A 17,253-nucleotide genomic window follows, 5' to 3' on the forward strand; every position below is an offset into this window, starting at 1 on the left:
TGCAGTACATTTTGGATATGCATTTACTTTCATTACAAATGCTGGTGTTCGTATTTACTTTATTTTATTTTAGCACTATATGCAGAAAAAAATAGAAATTGAATGTCTTTTTTTTTTTTAAACTACTCATCCGTGACCTGAAAAAGTGTACGTATTCAAAGTATAGGTTTTTCTGGCTACAGGAACAAAAGGTATGTGGGGGTTTTATATGTATTCTTTTTGAAAATTTTTAATTTGATTTCTTTCTAATGCATACCAGCATGGGAATAGAAATAAAGATACAGAGGCATGTAAAAGTCTGGGCACTCCTTGTAAAAAATTACTGTTATTGTAAATAGTTAAGTAAGTTGAAGGTGCTGTTTTCTTTAACCCCTTCACCCCCAAGGGTGGTTTGCACGTTCATGACTAGGCCAATTTTTACAATTCTGACCACTGTCCCTTTATGAGGTAATAACTCTGAAACGCTTCCATGGATCCCGGTGATTCTGACAATGTTTTCTCGTGACACATTGTACTTCATGTTAGTGGTAAAATTTCATTCATATAACTTATGTTTATTTGTGAAAAAAATGGAAATTTGGCGAAAATTTTGAAAATTTCGCAATTTTCCAACTTTGAATTTTTATGCCCTTAAATCACAGAGATATGGCGCACAAAAAACTTAATAAGTAACATTTCCCACATGTTTACTTTACATCAGCACAATTTTGGAACCAAAATTTTTTTTTGTTAGGAAGTTATAAGGGTTAAAAGTTGACCAGCGATTTCTCATTTTTACAACACCATTTTATTTTTACTGACCACATCACATTTGAAGTCACTTTGAGGGGTCTATATGATAGAAAATACTCAAAAGTGACACCATTCTAAAAACTGCACCCCTCAAGGTGCTCAAAACCACATTCAAGAAGTTTATTAACCCTTCAGGTGCTTCACAGGAATTTTTTGAATATTTAAAAAAAATGAACATTTAACTTTTTTTCACAAAAAAATAATTCAGGTTCAATTTTTTTTATTTTACCAAGAGTAACAGGAGAAATTGGACTGCAAAAGTTATTGTGCAATTTGTCCTGAGTACGCTGATACCTGATATGTGGGGGGAAACCACTGTTTCGGCGCATGGCAGAGCTCAGAAGGGAAGGAGCGCCATTTGACTTTTTCAATGCAAAATTGGCTGGAATTCAGATCGGACACCATGTCACGTTTGGAGCGCCCCTGATGTACCTGATGTACCTAAACAGTGGAAACCCCCAAAAGTGACCCCATTTTGGAAATTAGACCCCCCCAAGGAACTTATCTAGATATGTGGTGAGAACTTTGAACCCACAAGGGCTTCACAGAAGTTTATAACGTACAGCGGTACAATTAAAAATTCATATTTTCCACAAAAATGATCTTTTCATCCCCAATTTTTATTTTCCCAAGGGTAACAGGACCCTAAAAGTTATTGTGCAATTTGTCCTGAGTATGTTGATACCCCACATGTGGGGGTAAACCACTAATGGGGCGCATGGTAGAGCTCGGAAGGGAAACAGCGCTATTTGACTTTTTTGGCTGGAATTGAGATCGGACACCATGTCGCGTTTGGAAAGCCTCTGATGTACCTAAACAGTGGAATCCCCCCACAAGTGACTCCATTTTGGAAACTAGACCCCCTAAGGAACTTATCTAGATGTGTGGTGAGCACTTTGAACTCCCCCAGTGCTTCACAGAAGTTTATAACGCCCGGGCGTGAAAATAAAAAAATTGTATTTTTTCCACAAACATGATCATTTAGTCCCCATTTTTTTTTATTTTCCCAAGGGTACCAGGATAAAATGGACCCCAAAAGTTGTTGTCCAATTTGTCCTGAGTACCCTGATACCCCATAGGTGGGAGAAAACTACTGTATGGGCACACGTCGGGGCTCGGAAGGGAAGTAGTGACGTTTTGGAATGCAGACTTTGATGGAATGGTCTGCGGGTGTCATGTTGCCTTTGGAGAGCCCCTGATGTACCTAAACAGTGGAAACCCCCCACAAATTAAACCATTTTGGAAACTAGACCCCCTAAGGAACTTATCTAGATGTGTGGTGAGCACTTTCAACCCCCAAGAGCTTCACAGAAGTTTATAATGCCCGGGCGTCAAAATAAAAAAAATCGTATTTTTTCCACAAACATGATCATTTAGTCCCCAATTTTTTTATTTTCCCAAGGGTACCAGGAGAAAATGGGCCCCAAAAGTTGTTGTCCAATTTGTCCTGAGTACCCTGATACCTCATATGTGGGAGAAAACTACTGTATGGGCCCACGTCGGGGCTCGGAAGGGAAGTAGGGACATTTTGGAATGCAGACTTTGATGGAATGGTCTGCGGGTGTCATGTTGCCTTTGGAGAGCTCCTAATGTACCTAAACAGTGTAAACCCCCCACAAACGACACCATTTTGGTAACTAGACCCCCAAAGGAACTTATCTAGGTGTGTGGTGAGCACTTTGAACTCCCCCAGTGCTTCACAGAAGTTTATAATGCCTGGGTGTGAAAATAAAAAAATCGTATTTTTTCCACAAACATGATTATTTAGTCCCCAATTTTTTTATTTTCCCAAGGGTACCTGGAGAAAATGGACCCCAAAAGTTGTTGTCCAATTTGTCCTGAGTACCCTGATACCTCATATGTGGGAGAAAACTACTGTATGGGCCCACGTCGGGGCTCAGAAGGGAAGTAGTGACGTTTTGGAATGCAGACTTTGATGGAATGGTCTGCGGGTGTCATGTTGCCTTTGGAGAGCCCCTGATGTATTTAAACAGTGGAAACCCCCCACAAATGACACCATTTTGGAAACTAGACCCCCTAAGGAACTCATCTAGATGTGTGGTGAGCACTTTGAACCCCCAAGGGCTTCACAGAAGTTTATAACGCCCGGGCGTGAAAATAAAAAAATCATATTTCTTTCCCCAAAAAATGATATTTTTGCCCCCAATTTTTTATTTTTCTAAGGGCAACAGAAAAAATAGGACCCCACAAGTTGTTTTGCAATTTGTCCTTAGTAGGCTGATACCCTATATGTGGGGGTAAAACACTGTTTGGGTGTGTGGCAGAGCTTGGAAGGGAAGGAGCACCATTTGATTTTTTTTAACGCAGAATTGGCTGGAATTGAGATCAGACGCCATGTTGCATTTGGAGAGCACCTGATGTGCCCAAACAGTGGAAACCCCCCAATTCTAACTCCAACCCTAACCCCAACACACCCCTAACCCTAATCTCAGCCTTAACCCTAGCCCTAACCCTAGCCCCAACCCTAGCCCTAACCCTAGCCCTAGCCCTAACCCTAACCCTAGCCCTAACCCTAATGGGAAAATGGAAATAAATACATTTTTTTAATTTTATTATTTTTCCCTAACTAAGGGGGTGATAACGGGGGGTTTGATTTACTATTTATGGCGGTTTCTATTTTTGGCAGCTGTCACACGCTAAAAGACGCTTTTTATTGTAAAAATAGTTTTTGCGTCATCACATATACTGAGAGCTATAATTTTTCCATATTTTGACCCACCGAGTCATGTGAGGTCTTATTTTTTGCGGGACGAGTTGACGTTTTTATTGGTATCATGTTCGGGCACGTGACATTTTTGATCGCTTTTTATTCCGATTTTTGGGACGCAGAATGAACAAAAACCAGCGTTTCATGAATTTCTTTTGAGGGGGTGCGTTTATACCGTTCTGCGTGCGGTAAAATTGATAAAGCGGTTTTATTCTTTGGGTCAGTATGGATACCTCATTTATGTCTTTTTTTATGTTTTGGCGCTTTTATGCAATAAAAACAATTTTATATAAAAAACAATTATTTTTGCATCACTTTACTCTGCGAGCTATAACTTTTTTATTTTTTCTCTGATGATGCTGTGTGTGGCAGCTCGTTTTTTGCGGGACAAGATGACGTTTTTAGCGGTACCATGGATATTTATATGCGTCTTTTTGATCGCGCGTTATTGCACTTTTTGTTTGGCGGTATGATAATCAATCATTATTTTTTGCTTCGTTTTTTATTTTTATTTTTTAAGTGGTTCGCTAAAGGGGTTAACTAATGGGACAGTTTTATAGGGCAGGTCGTTACGGACGCGGCGATACCAAATATGTGCACTTTAATTGTTTTTTTGTTTTTTTTATTTCCAAAAAATGAATTTATTAGGGAATATTTTATTTTTAATTTATTTAGCGATTTTTAAAAAATTATTTTTACACTTTATTAGGTTTTCCCAGGGGGGACATCACTGTACTGTGACACTCAGATCACTGTGACAGATCAGCAATCTGTCACAGGCAGTGCAGAAGGCTTTCTCATGCCTGTGCTTTGCAGGCACTGAGGAAGCCAGCTCCCTACAAGCCCCCGAAGGTCCCCGTCGCCATCTTGGATCCGGGGACCTGTAGGGAAAGAGACCCCCACAGCAGCACTGCACATTGCGCTGCTGTGGGGGGCTCAGGGAAGCACGGAGGGAGCCCCCTCCCTGCCGATGCTTCCCTTTAACCCCCGGTACACCGCGATTGTGTTTGATTGCGATGTGCAAGGGGTTAACGTGTCGGGGGCGGTCCGTGATAATCAGCTGACACCCGGCAGCGATCAGCGGTGCTCACCACATGGGCGCCGCTGATCGCACTAGACGTACTATCCCGTCCATGGGCATAGGGGCCCAGGTCCCATGGACGGGATAGTACGTCTGATGTCAGAAAGGGGTTAAAAGGCCTGAAGTTAAAGATTACACGTTTCCTTTGTATTTGAGACAAAAGCAAAAAAAAAAAAGGCTTTTTTTTCATTCTAAAAATTACAAAAAGGGAAATGGGCTAATGCAAAACTTTTGGATACCCATGGAGATTGGTATGCCCAGATAACTTTGACCAAGGTTTCAGACCTGAATTAGCCAGTTACAGTTATGGCTTGTTCACTATCATCGTTAGGAAAGGCAGGGTGATGCAAATTTCCCAACTTTATAAAAACCCAGCCTCCTCTAACCTTGTGCCAAAAAACAGCATTCTTCTAAGCAGCTGCCTAGCACTCTGAAAATGAAAATAGTGGAAGTCCACAAAGCAGGATAAGCCTATAAGATAGAAAAGCGTTTTCAAGTCCCCCTTTCCTCAGTTCGCAATGTAATTAAGAAATGGCAGTTAACAGGAACAGTGGAGGTAAAGATAAGGTCTGGAAGATCAAGCAAAATTTCAGTGAGAGCTGCTCGTTTGATTGCTAGAGAGACAAATCAGAACCTTTGTTTGACTGCAAAAGACCTTCAGAAAGATTTAGTAGACCCTGGAGCTGTGATACATTGTTCTACTGTTCAGAGGCACCTGCACAAATATGGCCTTCATGGACGAGTCATCAGAATAAATCTCTCCTGCATCGTCACCATAAATTCCAGCATCAGAAGTATGCAAAAGAACATCTAAACAAGCCTGATGCATTTAAGAAACAAATCTTGTGGACGGATAAGGTTAAAATAGAACTCTTTGGCCACAATGATCAAAGGTAAGTGTGGAGAAGTTGTCTGATCTTAACATAATTGAAAATCTGTGGCTAGACCACAAAATAGCAGTGCATGCAAGACGACCCAGGAATCCCACAGACCAGGAAGAATTTTCCAAGGAAGAATGGATGAAAATACCTCAAACAAGAATCAAGGGCTGCAATTGTCTGGTTACAAAAAGCATTTAAAAGCTGTGATACTTTCAAAATGGGATGCTACTAGTTACTAACCATGCAGGGTACCCAAACATTTGCAAAGGCCTATTTTTCTTTTTGCAATTTTTAAAATGTAAAAAATGAAAATATATACACACGTGGTCAAAATTGTTGATACTCCTCATTCAATGACAGAAAAACCCGCAATGGTCACAGTAATAACTTGAATCTGACAAAAACAATAATAAATAAAAAAAATCTATGAAAATAAACAAATGAAAGTCAGACATTGCTTTTCAACCATGCTTCCACAGAATTTAAAAAAAAATAAAACTCATGAAATAGGCCAGGACAGAATTGATGGTACCCCTGAAAATAATGTGACAAAAGGAACATGTTAAATCATGGTGTGTCCACTAATTAGCATCACAAGTGTCTGCAATCTTGGAATCAGTGGAATCAGGACCTGGAGAGGTCCGGCGCCTGCGCACTGCAGTATTCTGCTCTGCCCTCAACAGGGCAGAGCAGTGCTTCTGTGCCAGAGCCACGACAGGCAGCAAAGAAGAGGACGTCACCGTTAGAAGAAGGGAGGTGCTGGACGGCAACACCCATCAGAACAAGACCGGACCGCCCCCCGGTGAGTATAATCTAACTCCATTTTCTTCTCTTTCAGGTTACATCGGGGGTTAATTTACTGCATGCAGAATGCTGTAGATAAGCCCCTGATGGCGATGCCAGCAGCTCAAAGTCGAAAAATGGGGTGACAGAGTCCCTTTAATAATTGCTTGGATTCTGTCTAAAAAATGTGCAGGAATAGCTAGGGGTAAGGTCCTAAAGATATATAAGATTTTCGGAAGGATGAAAGTTTTTATAACTAATATCTTTCCCAGCCAAGAGAGACCAAATTTTCCGAAATTTTTTAGATCGTTAACAATAATTTTTAAAATAGATTCCAAATTGGAAGATATAGTTCGATCAAAATTCTTGGAAATAGTTATCCCAAGATAGGTGACCTCTCTCTCCACCCATTCAAAATTTGTAGTCTTGGTAAGATGATTGATGGTTTGGATATTAATGAAGAAGAATAAACCTTTGGATTTTTGTCAATTGATCTTGAAGTATGAAATTGTCGAAAAGAAATCCAAAGTAGATAATAAAGCCTCAATTGATTTGATAGGATCCGTCAGTGTTAAGAAAATGTCATCTGCGAATAGGCTGATTTTGAATTCTCTTGAGTCAGTTTTAAAGCCAGAGATAGATAGATTATTTCTGATCTTGTCCGCCAGAGGTTCAAACTACATGTTGACAAGCCACAAAGCTTCAGGGAGAATGTCCTATGGACAGATGGGACAAAAATGGAACTTTTTGGCAAGGCACATCAGCTCTATGTTCACAGATGGAAAAATAGAGCATAGCAAGAAAAGAACACAGTCCCTACTGTGAAACATGGAAGAGGCCCTGTTATGTTCTGGGGTTGCTTTGCTGCATCTGGCACAGGGTGTCTAGAATCTGTACAGGGTACAATGAAATCTCAAGACTGTCAAGGGATTCTAGACAGAAATGTGCTGCCCAGTGCCAGAAAGCTTGGTCTCAGTCGCAGGTCATGGGTCTTGCAACAGGATAATGACCCAAAGCGCTCAGCTAAAAACGCCCAAGAATGGCTAAGGAAAACATTGGACTATTCTGAAGTGGCCTTCTATGAGCATTTTTGAAAGAGCTGAAACATGCCGTCTGGAAAAGGCAACCTTCAAACACGAGACAACTGGAGCAGTTTGTCTGTCAAAAGGCGCAGAAGTCTCATTGACAGTTACAGGAATCCTTTGATTGCAGTGATTGCCTCAAAAGGTTGTGCAACAAAATATTAAGTTAAGGGTACCATCATTTCTGTCCAGGCCTATTTCATGAGTTTTATTTTTTTTTTTAAATTCTGTGGAAGCATGGTTGAAAAGCAATGTCTGACATCATTTGTTCATTATCATAGATTTTTTATTTATTATTACTTTTGTCAGATTCAAGTTATTTATGTCACCATTGTGGGTTTTTCTGTCATTAAACGAGGGGTACCAACAATTATGACCACGTGTCTATATTTTTAGTGCCTAAAATACAAAGGAAATGTGTCATCTTTAACTTTAGCCCTTTTAGAGATCATTTCATCTTCAACTTGCTTAACTGGTCACCATAACAATTTTGACAAGGGGTACCCAAACTTTTACATGCCACTGTATATACGCAGGAACCTATTAGGTCATGCCACATGCAAGCTTTAATAGGCACACCGGAGGGATAGACCTTTCTCAGGTCCTGGGTAGAGACCCATCGATTATGCTATTTGGACCAGCAAGCCTTCAAATTGTGCAGTTCTGAGATTATTATGCTTGATTGCAAAGCTAAAAAGATTGTGGCAGTGGGATGGCTTTTATGCGTTTTTGATAAAAATAAAAATGCTAACTAAGTACCCTATGTTTTTTTATATGTATTACTATTTATTCACTTTCTGCAGTGTTCCTATGAGATGATGGCTCCGATTCATCATTTGCCAGTTTTTTTTAAGTCACTGACCAACTGTCTTACGGCAGTAGCGTTACCGCCGATAAGAACTAACGCGCCGGTGTTTCCAATGCTGTCACACTGACAGCGTGTGAAACATTATAGGAAGCCGGTAAAGCGCAAAACTAAAACTCTGCAAATCCGCAAACAAACATTTTGATACCTGCACTTTTGCTGCGAGTTTGACTGACTCAATTGAAGTCAATGGGTGGAAAACGCTGCAAAAACGCAAAAAGAATTGACAAGCTGTAGAAAAAAAAACACACTGCAAATACTTAACCCTCCGTCAGGAACAATGGATCTGACAGGCGCAGCTCTTCTACTTTCATTTCTCCCTTCTCACCAGATTTTCAGGAAACCCCCTCCCTCTAGATAGTCTCCTGGCTCTAGCTGCTGTGTGAAACCTGATACCACAGTTGGTCTGCAGAGCAGAGCTTCAGGAAGGAAGATATAGCTGTGCTGGCTTCTCAGGCTCATTGGTCCCGAACACAACACACTTTATAAGGTTGGTATGTAATGTTTTTAGTCATTACTATTGTTTATTTAGCTTGTTTTATGAATGGATAGAGAAAGGTTTGTGGATATTTCATATAAATAAGGCAGATTTTCTTACAAATGAAAGTGTACTTCTCAGGAGTTTTGAAATTTGTGTATATCAAAGTTATTACTTTTATGTTAAGTAAATGGGTTTGTTTTGCACCTAATAATGTGTAGTCTCTTTTCTTACATCCCTATGAAGGTCTCTGATCACTTTTAGATCACTGAAATTGAGAAAATTAGATATTCTAGGCATTTTTCTAGCCTGCGCTTGACAGGCACATTGTTCCATTGCAAGTTAGTGCGAATATTGTTCCTGACGGAGGGTTAAGGAAATTTACTGATCATGTGCACAACACTTTAGGATTGTCATTGAATTAGCTTGCATAAGGATTTCATATCGTTTTTGGCCGGAAACATCGCCGCAAAAATGCATAAAAAACGCACTGTGTGCACATAGCCTAAGGATTGCACAGTGTTTCTGGCCCATTTCCACTCTGAAGAAATGCAGTGAAAATGCATCAAAATCTAACTGTTTGCTCATAGCCTAAAAGGTGTCAAAAACAGCAGAGCCACCAGGTGAAATAAATGTCAATATATTCAAGATATAAATAATCCTGCTGCAGAGGGAAATATCTATGTGATAATATAACATTTCATTATAAATATATTTTGCTACCACTAAGTAAGTGCTTATCCCATATAGAAGGTATGGGGCACGAAAGATCAGGCCTATAAGGCTAGAAAGGCTAGTATTTAATCATCAATGATACTTTTATGTTTATACATAGCTTTTTAGTATAGGCAGCAGGATGAGGGCCCAGAATGGTATGTGGGAACAGTGGAGTATTGTAGTTTTCAGGGCAATAAAGTCACTGCAGCATGATAGAAAAGTAAGAAAGAAGATCAGTAATTACCTGGTGGGTCGTGGCTACCGATGCGGCACACACCCTGATGCACGTTTCGGATCTTAGTCCTTCATCAGTCTTTAGTCCTGACGAAGGACTAAGATCCAAAATGCGCGTCAGGGCGCGTGCCACACCGGTATCCATCACCCACCAGGTAATTACTGATCTTCTTTGCTCCTATTTTCCTTGACCATATGTTCTGCCTCCTCTTCTCGGTACTCATAGAAAATCTTTGGTAGGACTTTAAGAAGGCGGATGCAACACGTAACCCAGGAATATTAATGAATTGGGGGCCATTACCCATGGGCTGAGATTACTCAGGAACACTACCAAAAGTTGGCGTCTGGCTATGCAGTATGTCTGCAGCAGGTCATAACAGCCAGAGGAGATCTAAATACTAAACACATTTGTCATGAAAAGGTGAATAATTCTGTTCTGAGCCTGCAGTAGTCAGGAATTATGGCATTTTGGGTGAATTTGGAGAAAACACTTGGTAAATTAGCTATGTCGGCTATTTATATTGCTCGTTTGATTGGTTTATTGTAAACAGCAGAAAGTTTATAAATTTTACTAATAAAATGAATTTACAAAGGGGCGTTAAATCATTTTAACTGCAACCGTAGGAATCTTTATATCAACTCCTTCTTTCAAGTTTATGAAAATCTAATTGGAATAATTTTCACTTTTGGACCCCAAAAATCGCTGCCCGCCACTAATTAGAAAAGCCTCCAAGCAACGTCAAAGGGATTTGTCAATGGCCAACGCCCTTCTGTTCTTGGATTTGATTGTAGCAGGGCAGTTCTTGCGGATGAATTGAGAAACTTTGCAAAACATCCAGCAACTCAATATTTATAGTAAGCTCCTTATCACAAGAAGTAAGTAAACACGATTATGGATGGAAGAACGTCTTATGTAATAAAGTCCATATGACTCCAGTAAATGTGACCTCCCACTAAGTTTCCAATTCATTTATGAGATAAGGAACTCATACAACATGAGGAATCTCTACAACCACAACCTCTGCTTTTTACATATTCTACATGCCATCTATTTTTACAGGAGAACTTCTGCACTTTTCAGGATCTTGGAAACGTCATAAAATCGTCCTATATGGAAATGATTATAGTGAAAATTAGAAATACTCCCTGATATGAAACATGCTGTTATAACATGGGTTTGTCCTGTATATAATTATATATGTACAGCTGGTATAAGTTATACATCCTCTGTATATAGTGATATGGAGCATGCTGGTATAACCTGGGTATCTCCTGCATATAATTATATATGTACAGCTGGTATAAATTATACATCTTCTGTATATAGTGATATGGAGCATGCTGGTATAACCTGGATATATTCTGTGTATAATTATATATGTGCAGCTGGTATAAGTTATACATCTTCTGTATATAGTGATATGGAGCATGCTGGTATAACCTGGGTATCTCCTGTATATAATTATATATGTACAGCTGGTATAAGTTATACATCTTCTGTATATAGTGATATGGAGCATGCTGGTATAACCTGGGTATCTCCTGTATATAATTATATATGTACATCTGGTATAAGTTATGCATCTTCTGTATATAGTGATATGGAGCATGCTGGTATAACCTGGGTATCTCCTGTATATAATTATATATGTACATCTGGTATAAGTTATGCATCTTCTGTATATAGTGATATGGAGCATGCTGGTATAACCTGGGCATCTTCTGTATATAATTATATATGTACAGCTGGTATAAGTTATACATCTTCTGTATATAGTGATATGGAGCATGCTGGTATAACCTGGGTATATTCTGTATATAATTATATATGTACAGCTGGTATAAGTTATACATCTTCTGTATATAGTGATATGGAGCATGCTGGTATAACCTGGGTATATTCTGTATATAATCATATATGTACAGCTGGTATAAATTATACATCTTCTTTATATAGTGATATGGAGCATGCTGGTATAACCTGGGCATCTCCTGTATATAATTATATATATACAGCTGGTATAAGTTATACATCTTCTGTATATAGTGATATGGAGCATGCTGGTATAACCTGGGTTTATTCTGTATATAATTATATATGTACACCTGGTATAAGTTATACATCTTCTGTATATAGTGATATGGAGCATGCTGGTATAACCTGGGTATGTTCTGTATATAATTATATATGTACAGCTGGTATAAATTATACATCTTCTGTATATAGTGATATGGAGCATGCTGGTATAACCTGGATATATTCTGTGTATAATTATATATGTGCAGCTGGTATAAGTTATACATCTTCTGTATATAGTGATATGGAGCATGCTGGTATAACCTGGGTATCTCCTGCATATAATTATATATGTACAGCTGGTATAAATTATACATCTTCTGTATATAGTGATATGGAGCATGCTGGTATAACCTGGGTATCTCCTGTATATAATTATATATGTTCATCTGGTATAAGTTATGCATCTTCTGTATATAGTGATATGGAGCATGCTGGTATAACCTGGGCATCTTCTGTATATAATTATATATGTACAGCTGGTATAAGTTATACATCTTCTGTATATAGTGATATGGAGCATGCTGGTATAACCTGGGTATATTCTGTATATAATTATATATGTACAGATGGTATAAGTTATACATCTTCTGTATATAGTGATATGGCGCATGCTGGTATAACCTGGGTATATTCTGTATATAATTATATATGTACAGCTGGTATAAGTTATACATCTTCTGTATATAGTGATATGGAGCATGCTGGTATAACCTGGGTATATCCTGTATATAATTATATATGTACAGCTGGTATAAGTGATACATCTTCTGTATATAGTGATATGGAGCATGCTGGTATAACCTGGGTATCTCCTGTTTATAATTATATATGTACAGATGGTATAAGTTATACATCTTCTGTATATAGTGATATGGAGCATGCTGGTATAACCTGGGTATATTCTGTATATAATTATATATGTACAGCTGGTATAAATTATACATCTTCTGTATATAGTGATATGGAGCATGCTGGTATAACCTGGGTATGTTCTGTATATAATTATATATGTACAGCTGGTATAAATTATACATCTTCTGTATATAGTGATATGGAGCATGCTGGTATAACCTGGATATATTCTGTGTATAATTATATATGTGCAGCTGGTATAAGTTATACATCTTCTGTATATAGTGATATGGAGCATGCTGGTATAACCTGGGTATCTCCTGCATATAATTATATATGTACAGCTGGTATAAATTATACATCTTCTGTATATAGTGATATGGAGCATGCTGGTATAACCTGGGTATCTCCTGTATATAATTATATATGTTCATCTGGTATAAGTTATGCATCTTCTGTATATAGTGATATGGAGCATGCTGGTATAACCTGGGCATCTTCTGTATATAATTATATATGTACAGCTGGTATAAGTTATACATCTTCTGTATATAGTGATATGGAGCATGCTGGTATAACCTGGGTATATTCTGTATATAATTATATATGTACAGATGGTATAAGTTATACATCTTCTGTATATAGTGATATGGAGCATGCTGGTATAACCTGGGCATCTTCTGTATATAATTATATATGTACAGCTGGTATAAGTTATACATCTTCTGTATATAGTGATATGGAGCATGCTGGTATAACCTGGGTATATTCTGTATATAATTATATATGTACAGATGGTATAAGTTATACATCTTCTGTATATAGTGATATGGAGCATGCTGGTATAACCTGGGTATATCCTGTATATAATTATATATGTACAGCTGGTATAAGTGATACATCTTCTGTATATAGTGATATGGAGCATGCTGGTATAACCTGGGTATCTCCTGTTTATAATTATATATGTACAGATGGTATAAGTTATACATCTTCTGTATATAGTGATATGGAGCATGCTGGTATAACCTGGGTATATTCTGTATATAATTATATATGTACAGCTGGTATAAATTATACATCTTCTGTATATAGTGATATGGAGCATGCTGGTATAACCTAGGTATATTCTGTATATAATTATATATGTACAGATGGTATAAGTTATACATCTTCTGTATATAGTGATATGGAGCATGCTGGTATAACCTGGGTATATTCTGTATATAATTATATATGTACTACTGCTAGTTTATATATAGTATAATATGGTCCATATGTTCTTCTCTTTGGCCTGTACGTTTATACAATTAGGTAACTCTGATATGTATATAACACGTCACGCAGTCACTCAGCCTGTATACATTTGGTTTCCTTCCATGTCTATATCCTCATGTTCTCTGCAGTCCTTTATTAACCTTTTATAATCTGAACTTTATAAACTTTGGACTTAAGTATCAACACTGGGAACAAACATTGTTCTTATATATTATATACAAGTTACTGCCAGAATTCGCTGCTTGAAAGGACTTCAGAGATGTTAATGTATTTTTACAAGTGCAGTAACAATAACACTTAAGACGTTGGTTCCTCTGTAATTAATATCATCTGTAGGATCCTCACTGAAGCACTAGATGACAGGAGAGGCCATGATCTCACATTGTACAATCTGCCTTGTCTACTGATTGATTAGTGTTTGATATACAGGATGGTGAATTTAACTAGAGCCAGGTAAGCCCCTGGAGACATAATGTGCTGCCATGTGTGCCCCCGAAGATATACTGTGCTGCCATGTGTGCCCCCGGAGATATAATATGCTGACATTTGTGCCCCCGAAGATATATTGTGCTGCCATGTGTGCCTCCGGAGATATAATGTGCTGCCATGTGTGCCCCTGGAGACATAATGTGCTGCCATGTGTGCCTCCGGAGATATAATGTGCTGCCATGTGTGCCTCTGGAGATATAATGTGCTGTCATATGTGCCTCCGGAGATATACTGTGCTGCCATGTGTGCCCCTGGAGACATAATGTGCTGCCATGTGTTCCTCCGGAGATATAATGTGCTGCCATGTGTGCCTCCGGAGATATAATGTGCTGCCATGTGTGCACCCGGAGATATAATGTGCTGCTGACATGTGTGCCTCCGGAGATATGATATATTGCCGTACATGCCTTGGAGATATAATGTGCTGCCATGTGTGCCCCCGGAGATATAATGTGCCGCCATGTGTGCCTCCGGAGATATAATGTGCTGCCATGTGTGCACCCGGAGATATAATGTGCTGCTGACATGTGTGCCTCCGGAGATATGATATATTGCCGTACATGCCTTGGAGATATAATGTGCTGCCATGTGTGCCCCCGGAGATATAATGTGCCGCCATGTGTGCCCCCGGAGATATAATGTGTTGCCATATGTGCCCCCGGAGATATAATGTGCTACCATATGTGCTGTCATATGAGCTCCCGGAGATATAATGTGCTGCCATGTGTGCCTCCAGAGATATGATATATTGCCGTACGTGCCATGGAGATATAACGTGCTGACATGTGTGCCCCCGGAGATATAATGTGCTGCCATGTGTGCCCCCAGAGATATAATGTGCTGCCATGCGTGCCCCCGAAGATATAATGTGCTGCCATGTGTGCCTCCGGAGATATGATATATTGCCGTACGTGCCTTGGAGATATAACGTGCTGCCATATGTTTTCCCAGAGATATACTGTGCTGCCATGCGTGCCCCTGAAGATATAATGTGCTGCCATGTGTGCCCCCAGAGATATAATGTGTTGCCATATGTGCACCCGGAGATATAATGTGCTACCATATGTGCTGTCATATGTGCTCCCGGAGATATAATGTGCCGCCATGTGTGCCCCCGGAGATATAATGTGCTGACATGTGTGCCTCCGGAGATATGATATATTGCCGTACGTGCCTTGGAGATATAATGTGTTGACATGTGTGCCCCCGGAGATATAATGTGCTGCCATGTGTGCCCCTGGAGATATAATGTGTTGCCATATGTGCCCCCGGAGATATAATGTGCTGCCATGTGTGCCCCCGGAGATATAATGTGCTGCCATGTGTGCCTCCAGAGATATGATATATTGCCGTACGTGCCTTGGAGATATAATGTGCTGACATGTGTGCCCCCGGAGATATAATGTGCTGTCATATGTGCTCCCGGAGATATAATGTGCTGCCATGTGTGCCCCCGGAGATATAATGTGCTGCCATGTGTGCCTCCAGAGATATGATATATTGCCGTACGTGCCTTGGAGATATAATGTGCTGTCATATGTGCTCCCGGAGATATAATGTGCTGCCATGTGTGCCTCCAGAGATATGATATATTGCCGTACGTGCCTTGGAGATATAATGTGCTGCCATGCGTGCCCCCGAAGATATAATGTGCTGCCATGTGTGCCTCCGGAGATATGATATATTGCCGTACGTGCCTTGGAGATATAACGTGCTGCCATATGTTTTCCCAGAGATATACTGTGCTGCCATGCGTGCCCCTGAAGATATAATGTGCTGCCATGTGTGCCCCCAGAGATATAATGTGTTGCCATATGTGCACCCGGAGATATAATGTGCTACCATATGTGCTGTCATATGTGCTCCCGGAGATATAATGTGCCGCCATGTGTGCCCCCGGAGATATAATGTGCTGACATGTGTGCCTCCGGAGATATGATATATTGCCGTACGTGCCTTGGAGATATAATGTGTTGACATGTGTGCCCCCGGAGATATAATGTGCTGCCATGTGTGCCCCTGGAGATATAATGTGTTGCCATATGTGCCCCCGGAGATATAATGTGCTGCCATGTGTGCCCCCGGAGATATAATGTGCTGCCATGTGTGCCTCCAGAGATATGATATATTGCCGTACGTGCCTTGGAGATATAATGTGCTGACATGTGTGCCCCCGGAGATATAATGTGCTGTCATATGTGCTCCCGGAGATATAATGTGCTGCCATGTGTGCCCCCGGAGATATAATGTGCTGCCATGTGTGCCTCCAGAGATATGATATATTGCCGTACGTGCCTTGGAGATATAATGTGCTGTCATATGTGCTCCCGGAGATATAATGTGCTGCCATGTGTGCCTCCAGAGATATGATATATTGCCGTACGTGCCTTGGAGATATAATGTGCTGCCATGCGTGCCCCCGAAGATATAATGTGCTGCCATGTGTGCCTCCGGAGATATGATATATTGCCGTACGTGCCTTGGAGATATAACGTGCTGCCATATGTTTTCCCAGAGATATACTGTGCTGCCATGCGTGCCCCTGAAGATATAATGTGCTGCCATGTGTGCCCCCGGAGATATAATGTGTTGCCATATGTGCACCCGGAGATATAATGTGCTACCATATGTGCTGTCATATGTGCTCCCGGAGATATAATGTGCCGCCATGTGTGCCCCCGGAGATATAATGTGCTGACATGTGTGCCTCCGGAGATATGATATATTGCCGTACGTGCCTTGGAGATATAATGTGCTGACATGTGTGCCCCCGGAGATATAATGTGCTGCCATGTGTGCCCCTGGAGATATAATGTGTTGCCATATGTGCCCCCGGAGATATAATGTGCTGCCATGTGTGCCCCCGGAGATATAATGTGCTGCCATGTGTGCCTCCAGAGATATGATATATTG

Source organism: Dendrobates tinctorius, unplaced genomic scaffold (genome assembly GCF_039654945.1).
Source record: "Dendrobates tinctorius isolate UK_male_01 unplaced genomic scaffold, ASM3965494v1 ptg000065l, whole genome shotgun sequence".
NCBI classification, from domain to species: Eukaryota; Metazoa; Chordata; class Amphibia; order Anura; family Dendrobatidae; genus Dendrobates; species Dendrobates tinctorius.